This window comes from Chlamydotis macqueenii, chromosome 9 (assembly GCF_036417535.1).
Source record: "Chlamydotis macqueenii isolate bChlMac1 chromosome 9, bChlMac1.mat, whole genome shotgun sequence".
NCBI lineage: Eukaryota > Metazoa > Chordata > Aves > Otidiformes > Otididae > Chlamydotis > Chlamydotis macqueenii.
This window is the reverse complement of record NC_141564.1, coordinates 7,070,720-7,087,863: the sequence shown is the minus strand read 5'-3', so window position 1 is coordinate 7,087,863 and position 17,144 is coordinate 7,070,720.

The window sequence follows — 17,144 nt, the reverse complement described above, 5'->3', positions numbered from 1 at the left end:
TGGAAGACGAAGTTTGCTTGCAGACTGCAGAAGCATTCTCCTCCAGCTGGATGTAGCTAGTAGTAAGAGTCCAGCACTGCAGACTCTTGCATGTGCTAGCAACCAAGCTCCCAGGCATCATGGAGGTATATTGTGATTGCAGACACACAGGAAAGGCTGCACCACTCATCTCTTCTTAGCCTTGAGAGCTGGATTTTGCTAAAGGTGACGTGAGCAACAATCTGCAGTGTTGACAGAACAGATAAACATTTTCAGAACAATTCAAGAATTTAGACATCTGTCTTAGGAAAATCTGTGAGCTAAGGCTTCAAAGTTGAGAAAAGCCTAAATTGCTTTTGAAAATGGAACTTGCCTTTAAGCAGAGCAATGCCTGATTAGCTCTAGCATACTGATAGCAAGACTGAGAGACTTGCCCAAGTGCACTAGAAGGCTGTGGCAGAGATGGACAATGCTCCTTCTTGACCTGTAACTGAAACCATGCTTCCTCTCATGTGCCTGCTTCTGGCCTGTGGTTTCTGGAGCACTCCAAACACCTCAGGATGCTTCTGTAATGAAATTATGTCTTCAGACACTTACTCCAGAGGAAACTGTATGGAGAGTGGTGTGCAAATAAGATGCTGTCTGCAGCTTCCTAGTGCGAGGCCCGTGTAGCTCTCCAGGCAGCAGATTGCAGGGTACACTGAGAATAACAGACAAACAAAAAGTCCAGCCAAAAGCTGAGGAACTTTCTGGGTGAGACTCTGGGATTCATTGTCAGCTTCTGTTGTTCAGATCTGATTAAAAACAAACTGGCAGGAGAAACACCACGTGCTTATCAGACATCCCTGCAGGTCACGCCACTAGAAAGCCATTTCACTGCTAGCGATGTGGCCTGTTTGGCAATAGAGTTTTGTATTTTGCTTTTATTTGTAGGCAGTTTTGAAAAGCACAGGATTATCAGGGATGGTCTAGGTCCTTTGCAACTTTGCAGAAAAATTCCTGTCTCATTGCAGCCATTCTGAAGTGGAAGAGGGAAAAAAAACTTGTACACACATCTCTGTTTTCCACTAATAACTGTGTTTGGGCCTGACTGCCAGCTAGCATCAGTGGGAGTGTTTCCTCTGACTTATCTAGGCTCTGACTCTCATCTTTACTTTACGTTGGCTGTACTATTCTAATAGCATTTAAAGACAGTGGTACATGCACAAAGGAGAGGATTTACACTCATAGCCAAAAGAAAAACATGGCAAGGGAAGAGGGAGAGAAATAAAGAGTAGTTGCACTCCACTTTCATTGAAAGGACTAAAGCACAGGGACAGTAATACTTAGGGACAGTAAGACTTAGACACAGTGACTTAGAAAATCTGTGCCAATGTGGTGAAACAGAGCTGCACCTCCCATTACCAAGCCACCATATATTTGCATTCCCTCAGACTGCTATAGCCCAGTCGCCACCACCATAGGAGCTCCTGATCTATATTCTAGTCTATCATTATATTTGAACCTAAGTAAGAAAGCTTTACTTAGATGCTGCTTGTAAGTGAAGATTTGGACTTGGGCAGGAGTTGACTTTGGAAGAACTGTTGATGAGGGGGCATCTGTTTTCATTCTTGAAGCTCATGGGAACTGGTAAGTTAAAAGTCAATTCCCTCATCTTGCTCTGAAGACCTTGCTCTGTGTTGTCTTCAAATGCATATTGAGCCTGCCCTCTTAAACTCAGCCTGCCACACAGTGCAATCAGTGGAAATCATCATATCTTCAGAAGGTGTTGCATTAGGCCCCATATTTTTCCCTTCTCTTTCAGCAGTCAGACATTAAAACACCTTGTCACGAACTGCAGGATAACTCTCCACTGGGAGTTACCATGCTGTGTACTAGCTACACTGAAATGTGTAGAACGTTTTTGTGTTTGACTTCTGCTTTTTATAGGAACAGACTCCAATATCTGCATCTCCCAGAAGCCTCTGCATGCCTTTTGATTAAGTAGCAGGAGCTCTGGCAAAAAGTACAGCTTCTTGAGTGACAGTTTTTTATTTCTACATCTGAGCTCTGCTATAGAGTCTTGAGGTGTTCTGGTTTTCTCTGAGTGAGAACAGAAAATCTGACAGCTACTTTTCAGAAACAGTCCTGAAAGAGGGCCAGCACATTCTACATACATAAACCCAGGTACTCTGAATTCTTTGCTAAGAATAATTTCTGCCAAGCTATATATTCCCACTGAGATCTTCTGACTGTGCTGCAGTACTAGGGCTGCCACACAGCATGGTGCCATTTGTTGTTGCCAAGACAAGCCAGAAGCAAATTATCTCCCACCAGAACAAAGAACAGGCCAGCATGGAATTGTGCCTCCGAAGTGTCTCTCTTCATCTATCCCTCTGTATTTAGGTCTCCATTCTCACTTAATTCTCGTTCTTTTCAAATCTCCACTGTCAGTTCTGGGACTGGATATTTATCTTGCACATACATGGACACTGAAGCAGAAACATTTTAGGCCTGAGGGCTGCAAGAGGAAGAGCAGAGATTTCAGCACCTAGCATCAGCATTCAGCTTGCAGAGTTAGTAGAAAAAGGTGGGCACCTGAGAAAATATGCAGGAAAATCTACTTTGTCTAAGCAAAACTATAGATTGCATATCAAGCTGAAATGTTCCATAGGAGTCTGATCCATATGAATCCCAATGAATCTGACTGGCATGTAGAGTAGTTCCTTTCCAACCTGCACCTAGGTTTCCCTCTTCTGGAAAAGATGCAAAGGATGGGAGTATATGCCTAGGTTAAACTGTGAAACAACCCTTCTCTCCTTCGCCACTAACATGATAGCACAACAGTGCTACATGGTCTGGCAGCCTAAACTTTGCTAAAGATAATCATATTGAATTTGAGTCAGAGCAGAAATGTTACCTCCTTTTATTTCCTTACTGTTTTAGGTCTGGAAGTGTTTGCAGGTTGCTATAAAATGCCATCAAAATGAAAATGGTAAAGATTTCTATTTGAAGCACTGAAGGTATTTCCCCTATGTTAATGTGTTGGGCCAGCACTGGATGAGACAGCCCTTAAGCAGAATGTAGTGAAAATACTACAGACAATGCCTATTTGTGCAGTAGTTGGTAAATCTAGAGAGGAGAATGCTCTCCATATTGTACATTCTTTGCATATACAAAAGCTTGAGACAATTACTGGACAATTTCTATGTACCTTGCAGAAAGCATTCACCAGTGATGGGAACAATCAAGCTCCAGGCATGGAGCCAATATGCAACTGATTTTTACAGCGTGTGGATCAATTGCTGAAAACATCATCTATATAAAAAAGGCTTCCGAGCGCACACTAAAAGCTCTTTACATGACTTGACCCATGATCTAACAACAACTAGAAATGGAAAGTTGTGTTATTGTTTGTATCACAGTAATTACAGAGGCTTGGGCATCTCTCCCCTCTCTATGTATGCAAACAAGAGAGGCAGCCCTTCCTCCAATAACTTATAATTTAAATGACATGGTACAAAAAGGGGTAACACAACCCATCTCTGACACCAACTCACCAGATAAGGTGCTGTTTACTTATTTTGAACAGGTTGATAAGTTGGCTCCAAAGCAGAAGGCTGTTTTCCAAAACCATTCAAGCAAGAAAAACAGATAGAGTGATTTCTGGGATTGTGGTTCACTGTAGTTTTATTGCCAGCTGTGTTTGTATTTCAAGGGGCACTGTCTGGTTTCCAACTCTGCAATAACAGTTGGCCAACATCCATGTCTTCAAAGAAATCGTTTCAGCCAAAGACATGAGTTAAGTTAATATTTCAAACATTCTTTGTTCAAGTGCAGCTCAACTCTGAAAAAGCTACAAACCTTCAGAAAAAATTAAGATCTATGGGACATGAATTCTTCCTGGTGTGTTTCGTGTGGTACCCTGCATAATTGGTTTTGGTCTCAGCTAGCCCCTACTGTAATGTAAGTAAAAAAAAAAAATCTTGCACAACAGGTACTTACAAAGTTTAAGGCATATCAAGAGAATTCACGTTCCCTGAGAATTAGCACAGTTTGAGATCTAGTAGTCCTAATTCAGTGTATAAAAGGTGTACCGTTCATATTGATAGGCATCTGTGCTGAATCAAAGCACTAGGCCAGTCCAGAAAAAAAAAAACAAAACAAAACCCCAACCCTCATGTTCAGCAAGGATTGGCTCCTGTCGACTGGCATTTGATGCCACCTCAGAGACTTGGAGCCAACAAGGGATGTCCACATAGAAAATTCAAGTATTCATTTATTCAGGTTCCTTCCACAGCATTTACAACAAACACATCAGCATATCATCTATGCATCTGCCCTAACTTTCCTAGCACTCTTAAGATGTTTGTATCTAACCAGATCAAGCTTTAAAATCATAATAGTCTACTTTTAAATTAAATTCCTGGCATGACAAAACCTGAAAGCCCTTAGGTTGGTGTTGAGATTCTTGCACTGCAGAGAAAGTATTTTAACTGGTGTTTTTGATGGAGCTGCATAGTGAGTAATTCCTGAAATTAACTGCTTACGCTCACTGGTCATTCTTTAAAGTTTTAAATTCAAAGTGGGACAGCTTTCTGGAAGATATGCTGTAAAGGTGAAGGGAAACATGCCGCATACATGGGTGAACATGTAGTGGACTCAGCGTGTGGAAGTTCAGATTGACTGAGTGTGCTTTTGGCTTCAGACTCAATGAGTCACTGAAGATAATCGCTGATCTGGAGACATTTCATTTCTGAGTCCCTTCATGGTGCCTTTTTCTTTGCCAGCCACTGAGCCACTATAATATTATAATTCCACTGCTGACAGAGCTTAAATGAAGCCAGCCAAGTTATAATATGTAATAGGATTACCTGGAAGCTTCCTCAGGCTGCCCCCATTTGTATAGCTAGAAGTACAGATTTGCCAATTTATTAGGTGCCTAAAGAAGCACTTAGAAATCAATTTTATAAATAATATAAGGACAAGCATCATCTTACTTCTTAATTTTATGAGGCATTTTTCAAATACATCTATGGTACCAATTTATCCCATCAAACTTCAGACACTTCATTTAGGCACTGAGACAGTGGTGTAGTTGGTTTAGATTCCCTCTGTAATCTCCATAGGACAGAAAAGCCTCTCCAGGGAGTGCTTCCACCCATCTTGATTTCAGTTGCTCTTTAAGGGTGCCATTATCTCTCCATCAAATAAACAGAAACTCTAGAGTGGTCCTTCACCTAATTTAGATGTAAGAAGGGCTTACCACTAAGTACAAAACACATGCATTCACTTTGACTCAAAGAGAACATCTGCTTCAACTTAAATAGTGTCTCTGACACTCACTATTGCTCACCTGAGGCGGCTGCACCTCATAGGGGTAGTAATTTCTCCAAAGCTTGCATAAAGACCTGTTAGCTCATTCCTTGGGGAAGAGGGAAGGGCTTAGAACTATGTACAGTACTCTCATTAGTATTGTATTGCCTTAGAATAGTACTGAGCTCCGCCCCATACCTAAATAGTGTTTGTCCCATTAAAAAGCATAGGTGTGTTAAAAAAATCCTGAAAGGCATTAATATTTATATTACCCTTAACATGCACATAAGCAGGTGATGACAGCAAGTTCTCTTTCTTTGCCAGAATCTAGTATGCTTTCCTTTTGCTGAGTTGAATTCCCTAGTATTTGTGCATAGTAATAATCATTCTTTGAGACCTCTGTCTTTGAGGGCTGGCTGCTGTCATTGCCAAGTTGTGCTGCTAATTGACTTGCATGCTTCCATTTTGTTTTTATCCCGTGAACCTCTGCATGTCATTAGTGCTCTCACCTCAGTGTGTCATTAATGCTCTCACCCCCGGCCTTTGTGCTTTGAATTCAGGAGCAGATGATGACAGAAAGAGCTGTAAAATAGATGACCTACAGCAATGCCCTTTCCTCATGAAATAGTAAAAAGCATTCTCAACAATTTACTTAGGAACTTGTCAGTTTTCTTTTATACTGCATTCATGGAGGATGTGTGGTAATAAAACATCATTTCCACATCCAGTACAACCATAACAGAAAAACAACAAGGACGTCAGGTTTTGCAAATGGATTTTTTCCCATTTACCTCCATGCACTTGCCCTCATCAAAACTTTCCTTGACCTTCTGCGAGCCCTTTGCTTTCACACAAAATGGAGACAAAAATGATGCCAAGTTGAGACAGGACTCTCGTTTTGTACTTGTGTCAAAAGACTGCCAGCTAGGGAAGAGGGTATCTGGTTCCTGGTGTCACTTTTTATACCATGAAGCTAAAGAAAAAAATCTTCACTGCTAGAATAATCTCTGCCAGCCTCAGCTGAGAGAACTGGCAAGGAGTGAGGTACACACTGAAGGGATGGAGACAGTAGCCTAATTATTTTCATGTCAGTGATACCCTGAGCACACTCCGTTTACCAGGGAATAAACAGAGCTTTCAAGCGGATGGGACAGCTGAGGAGAATACTCTTTTGATTTACATCTTCCAGCACTCTTGTCACATGCATAAGTGCTATGAAAGCAGCATATATATAGAAGATGCTTATTACAGCTGAGAAGACTTTACTGATTTCTTTAAAAACTCAGTTTCACAGGAAGAATAGATCCAGTGTAACAAAGCCCATCATGACTCACTTGGACAGAGAAGATTCTCATTCTAGGAGCTGTTACTATATTACAGTTGTTACGGGCCAGCAATACTTCAAAAATGCCTGACTGCCTATCCAAATAGAAAACTTGTGGAAATAAAACCCTCAGAGAATATGCAGTCTACTGATATGTGCTTATCAGTAGCTTGTCCGTATTTGCTTTGGACTTGTTTTAAAGTAATTGCTTCAGGGGACGACTAATTATTTTGTTTCCATACTTTTGGTTCACTTTAAAACCTGTACCCGCTTTAGGCTCTGGCTCATCAAAGCCCAGCAAGGTGCCTTGTGTCTGTAACATCAGGGTAGTTTGCATTCCGTATTCATCCTTGGAGTCTACACCAGTTTGTACCCTGGCTGGGGTATGGAGAGAGCCAGCTGGCTCTCAGGGCATGCAGATGCGGGCACGGGTGGTGGGAGTGCAGCTGGCTGTGGTCATGTGGCTCCACGAACAGGAGTTGAATTCAAGCATGAACCAAGAACAGTGTGGCTGTAGCTACTATGTCTGTCATGAGGATCTCACTTTTGAGGGTTTTGTTTTGTTCTTAATCTTTGCTGTGAAAGCTTCTGCATCAGCAGAGAAAAAATTTGTCTCTGAGGTCAGCCAGCTGAACTGGGAGGAAAGCGCAGGGGAAATTCCATGGAACTGATCAGACTTGTACCACAAGGTCATGTACCAAGAGGTTGTTTAGATAGGGTGTATCTGGAATTTTCTGGATACTTGGAGAAATGCAGTGAGCTCATGATATTCAGAATTATTAATTTGATCTTTTTTTTTTCCTTTTTGAACAGAACTGAAATTTAACAAAGCGGTTTCGTAGGTTTGTCCTATGTTTCCTCTAAGCTATGTGTTACATGATGGAAGAAGGATGTTAGAAAGAATGCCAGACATAACCTAGTTTAGAAGACTTTATATTGTAATTAAAAACATCAAATAACACAGATTCCACAACAAGCATTGTCCCTGTGCCCAAATGCAGGACTCTGAAGGGCAAAGCAATACAGAAAGCTGTGAATAGCATATTGTCTGCATTCCTATGCATTACTTATTTTCATTGGATTTATTGCCTTCAATTTCTTAGGAAACGGTTTACAGAAATTTAATGATGATTGTGAGCCACAATTCCATCAATATCTGATGCTACAGAATAGTCTTTATTTGCATGATGTTTCTGCCTATCAAAAGAAATTTAAGTTTTACCGGTGTGTGATGAAGTTGATATTTGTAACTTTTTTTTTTTGTGACTAGATGATACCTTCTTAAACTGATAGTAGAAAAAGAAAGTGAAGTAAGTTCCTCTAAAGTTCAGCATTCAACCTTATAATTTTAGAAAGCTGACTTTGTCATAAGAGATCAGCTGTTAAATTCCATAAACTACCTATGCTGAAAAGTAAAATTTTATTGGAGAAAGGCAGGGTTGAACACAAGCCATTAATCCACCAGCAAAGCAATTAAGATGCAGCAAAAAAAGAGTCAGCTAGTCCAGAATTCAATTTACGGAAGTCAGGTGCTACTTTCATGCCAAGACCAGTTACAAAATCCAGATACTTCAGAGAAAGAAGCTAGCATCAGAAAGTCAGGAAGAATTAAAAGTCAAGGTCCCCACAGAAAGCAGCACTTGCTAATAAATGCACTCTGTGTTAAGCTGTGCAAACTATGAGAGCACCCAACATCTGCAAACAAGCATGAAGGATTACATCTTCTTGCAGAAATTTGCTAAAAACAGCAGCATGTACCTAGCTTGGGAAAAAAAAAAAAAGAAAATAATGATAACAGCATTACATACTCGAGAGTTTTAAAAAGCATTCAGAATTTTGGTTCATATATAAGCCTTCTTGTTACTCGTTGCAGACTTTACACATTAGTTATTCACATGAAGCCTCTAGAAAAGCAGTGATGTTCTGTTCTTATCTTGAAAATGTGACATGTTTTACTTGGTAGAATGAATTGTATTCTAGGCACTTCTTTAGCTGTAGGAAGAGTTTCTGTTTGAGATTTTTAACACATCTGCTAGCAAATTCAGAAATTGAAAAGTAAAATCCAAGGCACTATGAAGATTTGAAATAGTCTTAATTGTATGTGGTAGTTTAACGTCAAGCATCAGAGAATGCAGTTGAAAACACTGCTTATATCAAGATAAGCAATACAGTATTTTTGTTTAATGTCTTATGGGTCAGTCTCAGTGAAGTGTTACTCTTTGCTTATTCACTAAACAGAGCCACAATGCAAAACAGCCTACTGCAAATGAAGACATAACTGACAACTGTATTTTCCTGTGGTAGAGGGCTATGAAACATGAGCTATTTCACTAACCGTAGCCTAACTTCTTCATAAAAATGTTTTCTGGACCTGAACAAATATTTCTGTAATATGAAGGAGTAATGTGTAGTGTAATGTGTAATGTAAAGTGAAGGAGTTAGCCACAATAGGATTTCACAATTTGCAGCATCAGAATAATGAAAAATATCCCTATGGAATGGAGTTTCAGTATATAGTACTTCCCTGGATATTACTCAACAGTAAGAAGAAAGCAATGCAGAATGTGGTAGGGGGGAATGTGCTTACCTGTTAAAGGTTGTGTCTAGATCAGATAGCATGAGATTGATAATTAAAAATTAGAGGGGGTCACCAGTTTGGTGGGTCAGGCTTTGCAATGAAAAGTGAAATGTGTCCAACATTGTCCAAACTAGACACAGCTAAGCTCCATTTCCCTGTGCTTATTCACATCTTCCTGGCTGTGGTCAGCCTTGTGGCTAATGTCTAATTAACAGTTAAATAATTGACTCTTGCTATTCGGATTGGTGTTACAGGAACAGAGGCTTGTCCATGCGTGCCACAAGGCCTGGCAGTATAAGGGACTAAGGAAAGTTTTAGGTCCAGGCTTGATAGAGAATGAACACAAGGAAGAACTATTTTATCATTTTTAGTGAATATCAAGTTCTCCTAATTCTAATAAAGTTCTGGCAGTAGTTCTTGAAGAAACCAGTTCTCTGTAGGGTCTTGTTATTGTCACTTAAGTGCCAGCATTTGGCTGGATTACTTGAACTTTCCAAGCAGAATATATTGATAGGCAAATGGAAATCACTGGTGAGCACTGTCACAGAGGAGGTGCAAAGAGCACTAAATATTCACTTTTTCTTTAAAATGCCATGGAAATGTCTGGCGGGTAATTATCACTTGCTTTTCTACAATAAGTACTCAAGACTTTTGTCTCTGCCATTATAAGCACTTGGACTAGGAACTGTCAAGCTGAGTTTATTAATCTTAGTGGATGTTTCTGCTTTAAAGTGCTTCAAATGTGTATTTAACTGAGACAGGTATCTATCAGAGGAGAAGTGTAGAATCATTACCATTTGAAAATGTCTCAGTGCAGTGTCTCACTGTTGTTAATTTTAATAATTTGGAATAACTTTAAAAACACTGTGAAAACTGATAAAGTCAAAGGGCATTCATCTGTCAAATAGCACAGCTTTTGGAAAGGAGTTTGCCCCCCAAAAGAAGAAAAATAACAAGTTCAGGAGTTTTGAGAATGGTATTTCTTTCCATATAGCAATAACAACACTTCTTTCCAATGAAATAGGTAAGAATTGCAGCTGATGTAAATTGGACTCTGTGTGTCCACATGAAATGAACTACTGGCTCATAAGCTGGTGTATATAGCAAAAGGAACAAAGTTATTGTATAAAACACGAAAAAGTAATATCAAAGAAATTTAAAGACTCATCTTAAAGTTTCAGTGTACATCCACATGGCTGCAGCTCTTGGCCTCCTGTCCTTCTTTGAATGAAAGACTTTGTGGGACAAGTGGATCTGGTCATCAGCTTTCGCCCCCTGAGGTGGGCACAGGGATAGATTTCAAACAGGTGCAATTTTTACTGCATTCAAACTCAGGCTGGAATCAGGATTTTAATCACATTTTTAATGGAACTTCCAACCTATGGTAACAAGACCTTTCACTCACTGACTGTCTAGACTTGTCGCATTGAATATGCCGGCTCCATTTATGTATGGATACCTGACAAACACTGGGGATCCAACACAACACCAACAGGTGTAGCATGTGTGTCTGTTAGCAAACACTTCCATGGCTCTGAGCATCTGTTTCAGAGGGGTTTTTTCAGCACCAGAATGATTCCCAGAAGACAGACAGATGGTACCATCTGTGTTGTCTTCTGATTTCCAGCTTTAGTGCTTGCTGCAATCTCACCAGTTACATCTTTTGTTTAGAAGTAACTTGTTCAGTTTATGCTGCCAACTGATTAACATTTAGAATTGTCCTAAAAAATTCCAGGGCCAGTGGTCATCTCCCTGCCTCTTTTGTCGTTCTCAAGAAGCTTGTTTTGATGGAGATGAGTCACATCCTTGAAGCATGCTTCACTCATTATATTGTCAAAGCAGAAACACATATAAGGAAAAAATACATGTGGGGAGAATTACCAGGCCATGTACTTAGATGTGACACAAAATCATTTGAAGCAGACTTAGAAGAGAAAATGTTTAACAGTTACTATTTCAGTAAACAGCATAGGAAAAATAATAAATCATACTGTGCTGTGATTCTCAACAACATATGTATCTATTATCCTAGCCTTACCTTCATTTGGTTGCAGTTTTGATACTTTGCATAGTAACTAAAAATATGGAGAAACATACTGTATGTTTTTTAAGAGGTACAATTAGACTCCTACTGGAGGAATGTCAGATATTGTTTTCCTCCCAATCAGGACAGTTTCAAGATGAAGCTAAACTGGCTTTTTATTTTCCATCCCAAGTTTCCATGGTAACAGCATGTAATCATCAAATTTGTAAATAGCAACTACCCATTTAACTTCACAGCCACCTTGAACATTTTTTGACACAATTTTAACATCCTTGAAATGTCCAATTCTGTCTTCTTACAATTTTACTGCCATTATATATAATTGCTGGGAGGATGTTTCTCCTTCATCATCTTCAGTGATGCAGTAGCGCTGTAATATGTATGTGTGTAAGTGTATGGGGTGTCTGTGTACAGGCATACACGCACAGACACATATATTTACAGTGAACATTGTCTGGCAACAGCACATCCATTATAGATCTTCAGCTTCTTATAACTTTGCCAAGTTGAGGCCACTCAGGTTGAATGCCATTCAGCCCAATTTACATTCCAGAGATTTCTTTTGTGCTGATAATTTGAAGTTTCAGGTAATTTTTTTCAGTTGTAGCCAAGAATGTGGCTATGGAAGAAAACATTTTGCCTTCATAGAGAAGATTCTTAGCGCTTTTTCAGCAAGCCCTGGAACTGGGCTGTAGAGCATATGGATGATGCCTTGCTGTCACAGACACAGCTTTTTGCTGTCCAACTAAGAATTAACCCAAATTTGGGCAAGTTTTAATCCTCTGAAAAAATTCATCTCTCATTTACATAATTTTGCCTTCCTAAAATTCATAGCTTGAATTTGCTAATGTTTCTATCTGCATAAAGCACAATTTAGTCCCTGAGAACTTCAACACGCTGACTGGCTGCATGTGTGTCATCACCAATTGACTGAGCATGCACCAGTCTACTGCTCCAGGGCTGAATGACACTTGATCTCCAACTGCCTTTGCTTGGGTTCAGTGTAGACTGGGGACAAGAAGTGAAAGCAGAAACAAAAAGGGAGAAGGACTCCTCTGTGAGACCTGTACATATGGTTAACATTAAACAGGTATTTAAGGGCTTTGTAGAGTAAGGATGCAGTGCATGTTTTTAACAAAGCCATTTCCCCGAATCTTGCAAATCACATCCCTTGCAAACTTAAGTCTTTTTCCCATTTCCACCCCATCCACCTTACATCCCTAGAACACCACTTCATGTACAATTATAAATCAATTTTGGTTTTGACCTGAGTAAGTGGTCTGTGTTGGAATCTTGTAAGTTGTTTTCCATTAGGAGAAACTGAGAATGAAGTAGAGCATTACTTTGATGCAGCCCTTTTCTTTTCCTAAGAATATACAAAGGTCAATTTCCTTGGGCACAGGAGGAATTAAACAAAGACAGTTTCTTTACTCATAGTATCTAGTCTCTTCCAGTTAGCAGTTGGCCAGACAAGTTCATTCTGGCCATGATCCTAAAGCTACTCTTTACTGCCACTTTAGCTTTCTCTGTCTCCTCTGTCAAATCCTCTGGTCTTGTAACTGTCCTGGACAGACGCACATGATGCTATCAAACTGTATCAGCCTGCATACTGCTGCACTTGTATGCAGCAGTCAGCGAAATCCCTTCACCCACACAGCTTGGACTGCTGAGCGCTCTTGCATGCAGTCTGTATTTTGGGTGGTGGCACTTAGTGTTTCGGTGGTCTATTCCATAAAGAAATGTGTTTTTCCTACATTTATCCTGCATACAAGACAACTGTATATACCAATGAATTCCAGAATATAGCCCTCACTCACACAGGACATAATTTTTAAGAGAAAGAAAAAATAGCAACAGAAAAATCCTTGCAGGTACACCAAAGTTAACAATTATATTGTGCAAAAATGAATGTACTGTTTACAAGAATTACCATCATCAGATGATGCATCAGATACATTTGAAAATGCTTAAAGCGTAGGAATACCAGGAAAATATTCACATTTTCCTTTTCTTCCTTCCAGATTCTAGGAAATATTCCTAATTTTGGCAGACAGACTTTTGAAGTGAAGCAAATACTTTTTGGTGATTTCTGCACTAGTACTGTTACCCAGTTTCCGATAGGTTGGAACATGAGCAACACAAGCTAGTATCTGTCTGCAAAAGACTCTGTAAAGCTCCTAACTTGTTGCTGTTTGATTTAAGTCACTCTTTGTTGTAGTGTCTGGAGAAATAAATAGAATCAGGAATTGATTACCTTAATAATAAATAAGGTCAAATATACTCTTTCACTTCAGTAATGAACGAAAGAAAAAGGGTGCAGAAATGAATAAATATCTTATTTCCTTCTTCACAACACTGAAATAACTACTTCTCTGTCTTCTGCAAAACATTGGCATCAAATAAAACGCAACAGGTCAGTGACAGGGATTACAAATTGTCTTCCTTTTCTAAGTGCTATTATTCTTACTCTTGATTCTGCAAGTAGAATTGCAGAAATTGAATGCAAAATTCAATGTAGTATTCCATAACACTCTATGGGAATTGTAAAATATTCTACTGATATCAGTTTGAATGATGTTAAACATTTATCTGTAGCCGTTTACTTATCTTGAAGTTGGGGAGGGATTCTAATTAATTCTTTGTAGAATTTTTATTGTTAAATTCTAACAAAAGAATTTGTCAGCTGTATTTGTGGAGGCTCACAACGACTTACTGCGCTATAAAAACAGAGCAGGTGTTCACTCTGCCAGAACAACTGCTAATGGCCTATAGGTCTGGGAAGTCTCTCTCCTCTGCTTTTGAAACTAAAAGAGATTATTACAGTGCTTTCAACAGTATTCAACAAAACTGTAGCTGATGATATGCATCCTTAAAATAAGTCACAACAGTAACGAGCATTTGTAAAGCCCCACTAAATGCCACAATGCAGCGGTCCTTGTTGTCAGCTCTTACTCATGGAAACACAGGAAATACAAATTTCCTTATTATTTGCTCCAACCTTGGGCAAATATATATATACAGAGTCTACAAAAGCTGCCCACATTTATCAGTAGGACACAGTGGCTTAAAATCTGACTCCTTTTAGTGGAACGGAAATCAAACCAGTAGATTAAGGATTCTACCTCACAGGTTTATATTTATCTGTGTAATAACAGAGTAGAGCTGAGATTATTTATGAGACCTTGATATTTACATACATTCCAAATTCTGTTTAATTTCATGTCTGTCTTTAATTTTGTAGTACTTCTGATGCCCGTAAAACAATCAAAAAGAAATGGTTCTACTGAATAATAAATCTTTCATGTCTGAATTTGCATTAGATCTGTGCTACAGCTGGAGTCCACATGGACTGTTTTTCTCAGAGGCTTTTGTGTACCTGGTAAGGATACCTTTGATGGACTTGTCCTTACAGAAAAGCATGTGTCCCATACAGAAATCCTCAAGGAATTAAGCTCATATAAAAAGGGAATGTGTCCACTATTGAGAAAGGGAAAGAGGGAAAATAGCATTCTGAGATATTTTCATATGGCTGATGTGTCAGCAGGGTTCTGGCAGATGCCCACAGAAAATCAGAACACATTTGCACATTTTTTCATCTGCATACCACCCTTTGAACTGTGTTTGTCACCCAAAGTGTTTGATTGAAAAATACACTTTTGAAGACCTTTGATGATGGAGAGAGTGATAAGGCCTACATAGATGACATTTTGATCTTGTGGAAAAAATAAGAAGCATGACAAGAGCTTCTGAATGGTGAAGAAGAGGGTAGGAATGGAAGAAGCCAGCAATTAGAAATGCAAGAAGCCAAAAATGAGAAATGCTCGTGAATATTTTTATAGTATTTACCAGTCTTATTGAGGGCAATCAAAACTGCCTAAAATGTACTTTTCAATCCAGATACCAACTCTTAGGGGTATTTTTTAATTACAGACTCATTTGAACTGCTGAACAATAGACAAGCTATTAAAATGTATCCTGAATTACCATGACCCTGCACACATCTCCATTGCGTGCTCTTACTTGCATGCCAGTAAGTTTTGCTTCCTTTAAAATTTGTATTACATTTTTAAAATACCCAGACAACACAATTCAAAACCATCAAAAAACTCAAACAAAGTATTAAGAAGACAGTAAATAACTATCCATCTGTTTATATACAAAACTGGAAAACAGTTACCCAGCTAAAAATGTCACGCAATTGCAATAGCTTCTAATTGCCACTGGGCGGTGGCCATACAAGTCAGCTATCCGCCTCTTCTGGGCAGGTCTGAAAGTACTGTAGGTGCACAGATTTCCAGAACAGTTCAAGCAATTCCACATGTGACAGGTGACAGTAGAAGAAATTCTTACCCATGCAGAACAGTGGGGGGAAAATACTCAGAAAAAGTATCGCATTGTAGTGCTGGAGACAGTTTCTGTGTCACCATTATACTCATTCCTGTCAAGATATTAATGGTAGCATTCTTTTTGATTTGTAGCTAGAGTCAATGCACCAATTCTCCACTTATTGTAGTATTCCTCTGTGACTGACCAGCATGATTGATGAATGTCAGTTCACATATTTGGAAAGTGCATTACAATAAGAGGGAGACATCTGAGGATAATTAGAAAAGAGCAATCTGTCCTACCTGTCATACATGTCAGCAAGCTGTGAATCAATTTGCAATTCTGCTGCAGAGAACATTATCACTTTTGCATTTTACTACTGAAACTATGACATTATACAACAGAAATATCAGGAGGTCTTCACTTTTATTAGTTTTTTTAATCATTTCTGTCTTCTTGTAATTTTTTTCCAGCCACATTTATATGTTTGTATTTTACTGGTTGACAAGGATTGCGCACCATACAACCGATATATAGTTAATACATGAGACTAATAATTGCACAAACCAGACATTGATTGGTTTATATATGTGCTGCCAGTGTGTAAGAGTTCAGATTGTTGCTTTGTCATCTCTTTGGTATCAGATTTTTGGTTTCTTCCTGGAATATTTTCCACCATGGTGTATGGTATTGCACCATGAGACAAGTTTAAACTTAAAATTTAGGCATAGTTTGCAGTATGCTATCTAGCATAAATAGTAATATCCCTGTGGCTTTTAATAATAATGCATGGTGGGATAACATAAAAGGGTGTTAATGGCATTCCATATCCCTAAGCAAGGCAAAGTTTAGTGAAATAAGTTACCTGAGTTCAGCCGGTTTCTGAGGCGCCCTGTAATGTCAGTTAAGCCTACGGATACCGGGCCTTATTTGTGCAGGCTGTGTATTGGCCAGGGCTCAACCTGTTGTACTGGAGATTTTTAAGAAAAAGCTGATCTGGTATATTTTATTGTCACCCCTTCGGGATTTAAGGACTTGTTGGTTTATCCATAATATTTGTTTATCCAGACTGGCAGTTTGCAGAGGAGCAGGGCTGCTGCTCAAAATACCCCTGCAGTGCACTATCACCAATTCTCACCAGAGACAGGACGCTTGGCTGTTTGCCTCCTACCTTTTGTGGTTTGTTTGGGTTCTATGCCAGTATCGCTCTCTCTAGCAGCACGCTGGCTTGTGCATCCGTGTGCAACCTCGGATCACTTAATAATGTGTTTGCTGTCATGCTGGCAGGCCATTCCTCAGTAGTGTTAGTCATGGTGCCTGTCAAGAACACCTCTGAACTAATGGCACTGTTGGTACAGACTTTTCTGGACAAATCCTCTGTCCAGGCTGCCTCCAGATGCTCACAAAGTTGTGTTTCCTTAACAGTTGTTGAACAGTGCTGAGTATTGTCTTGGCTTAGGCCTTTACCACAAGCGTGTGCAGCTTCATGTGTCATTTTTTTAAGGATCAGCAATATTAATTCTGCATGGCTGTTACTGTGGTCTCTTTTGCTGCGTATTCAACAATGTCCACTGTCTCTGGGCAAAATTTGTGTACTA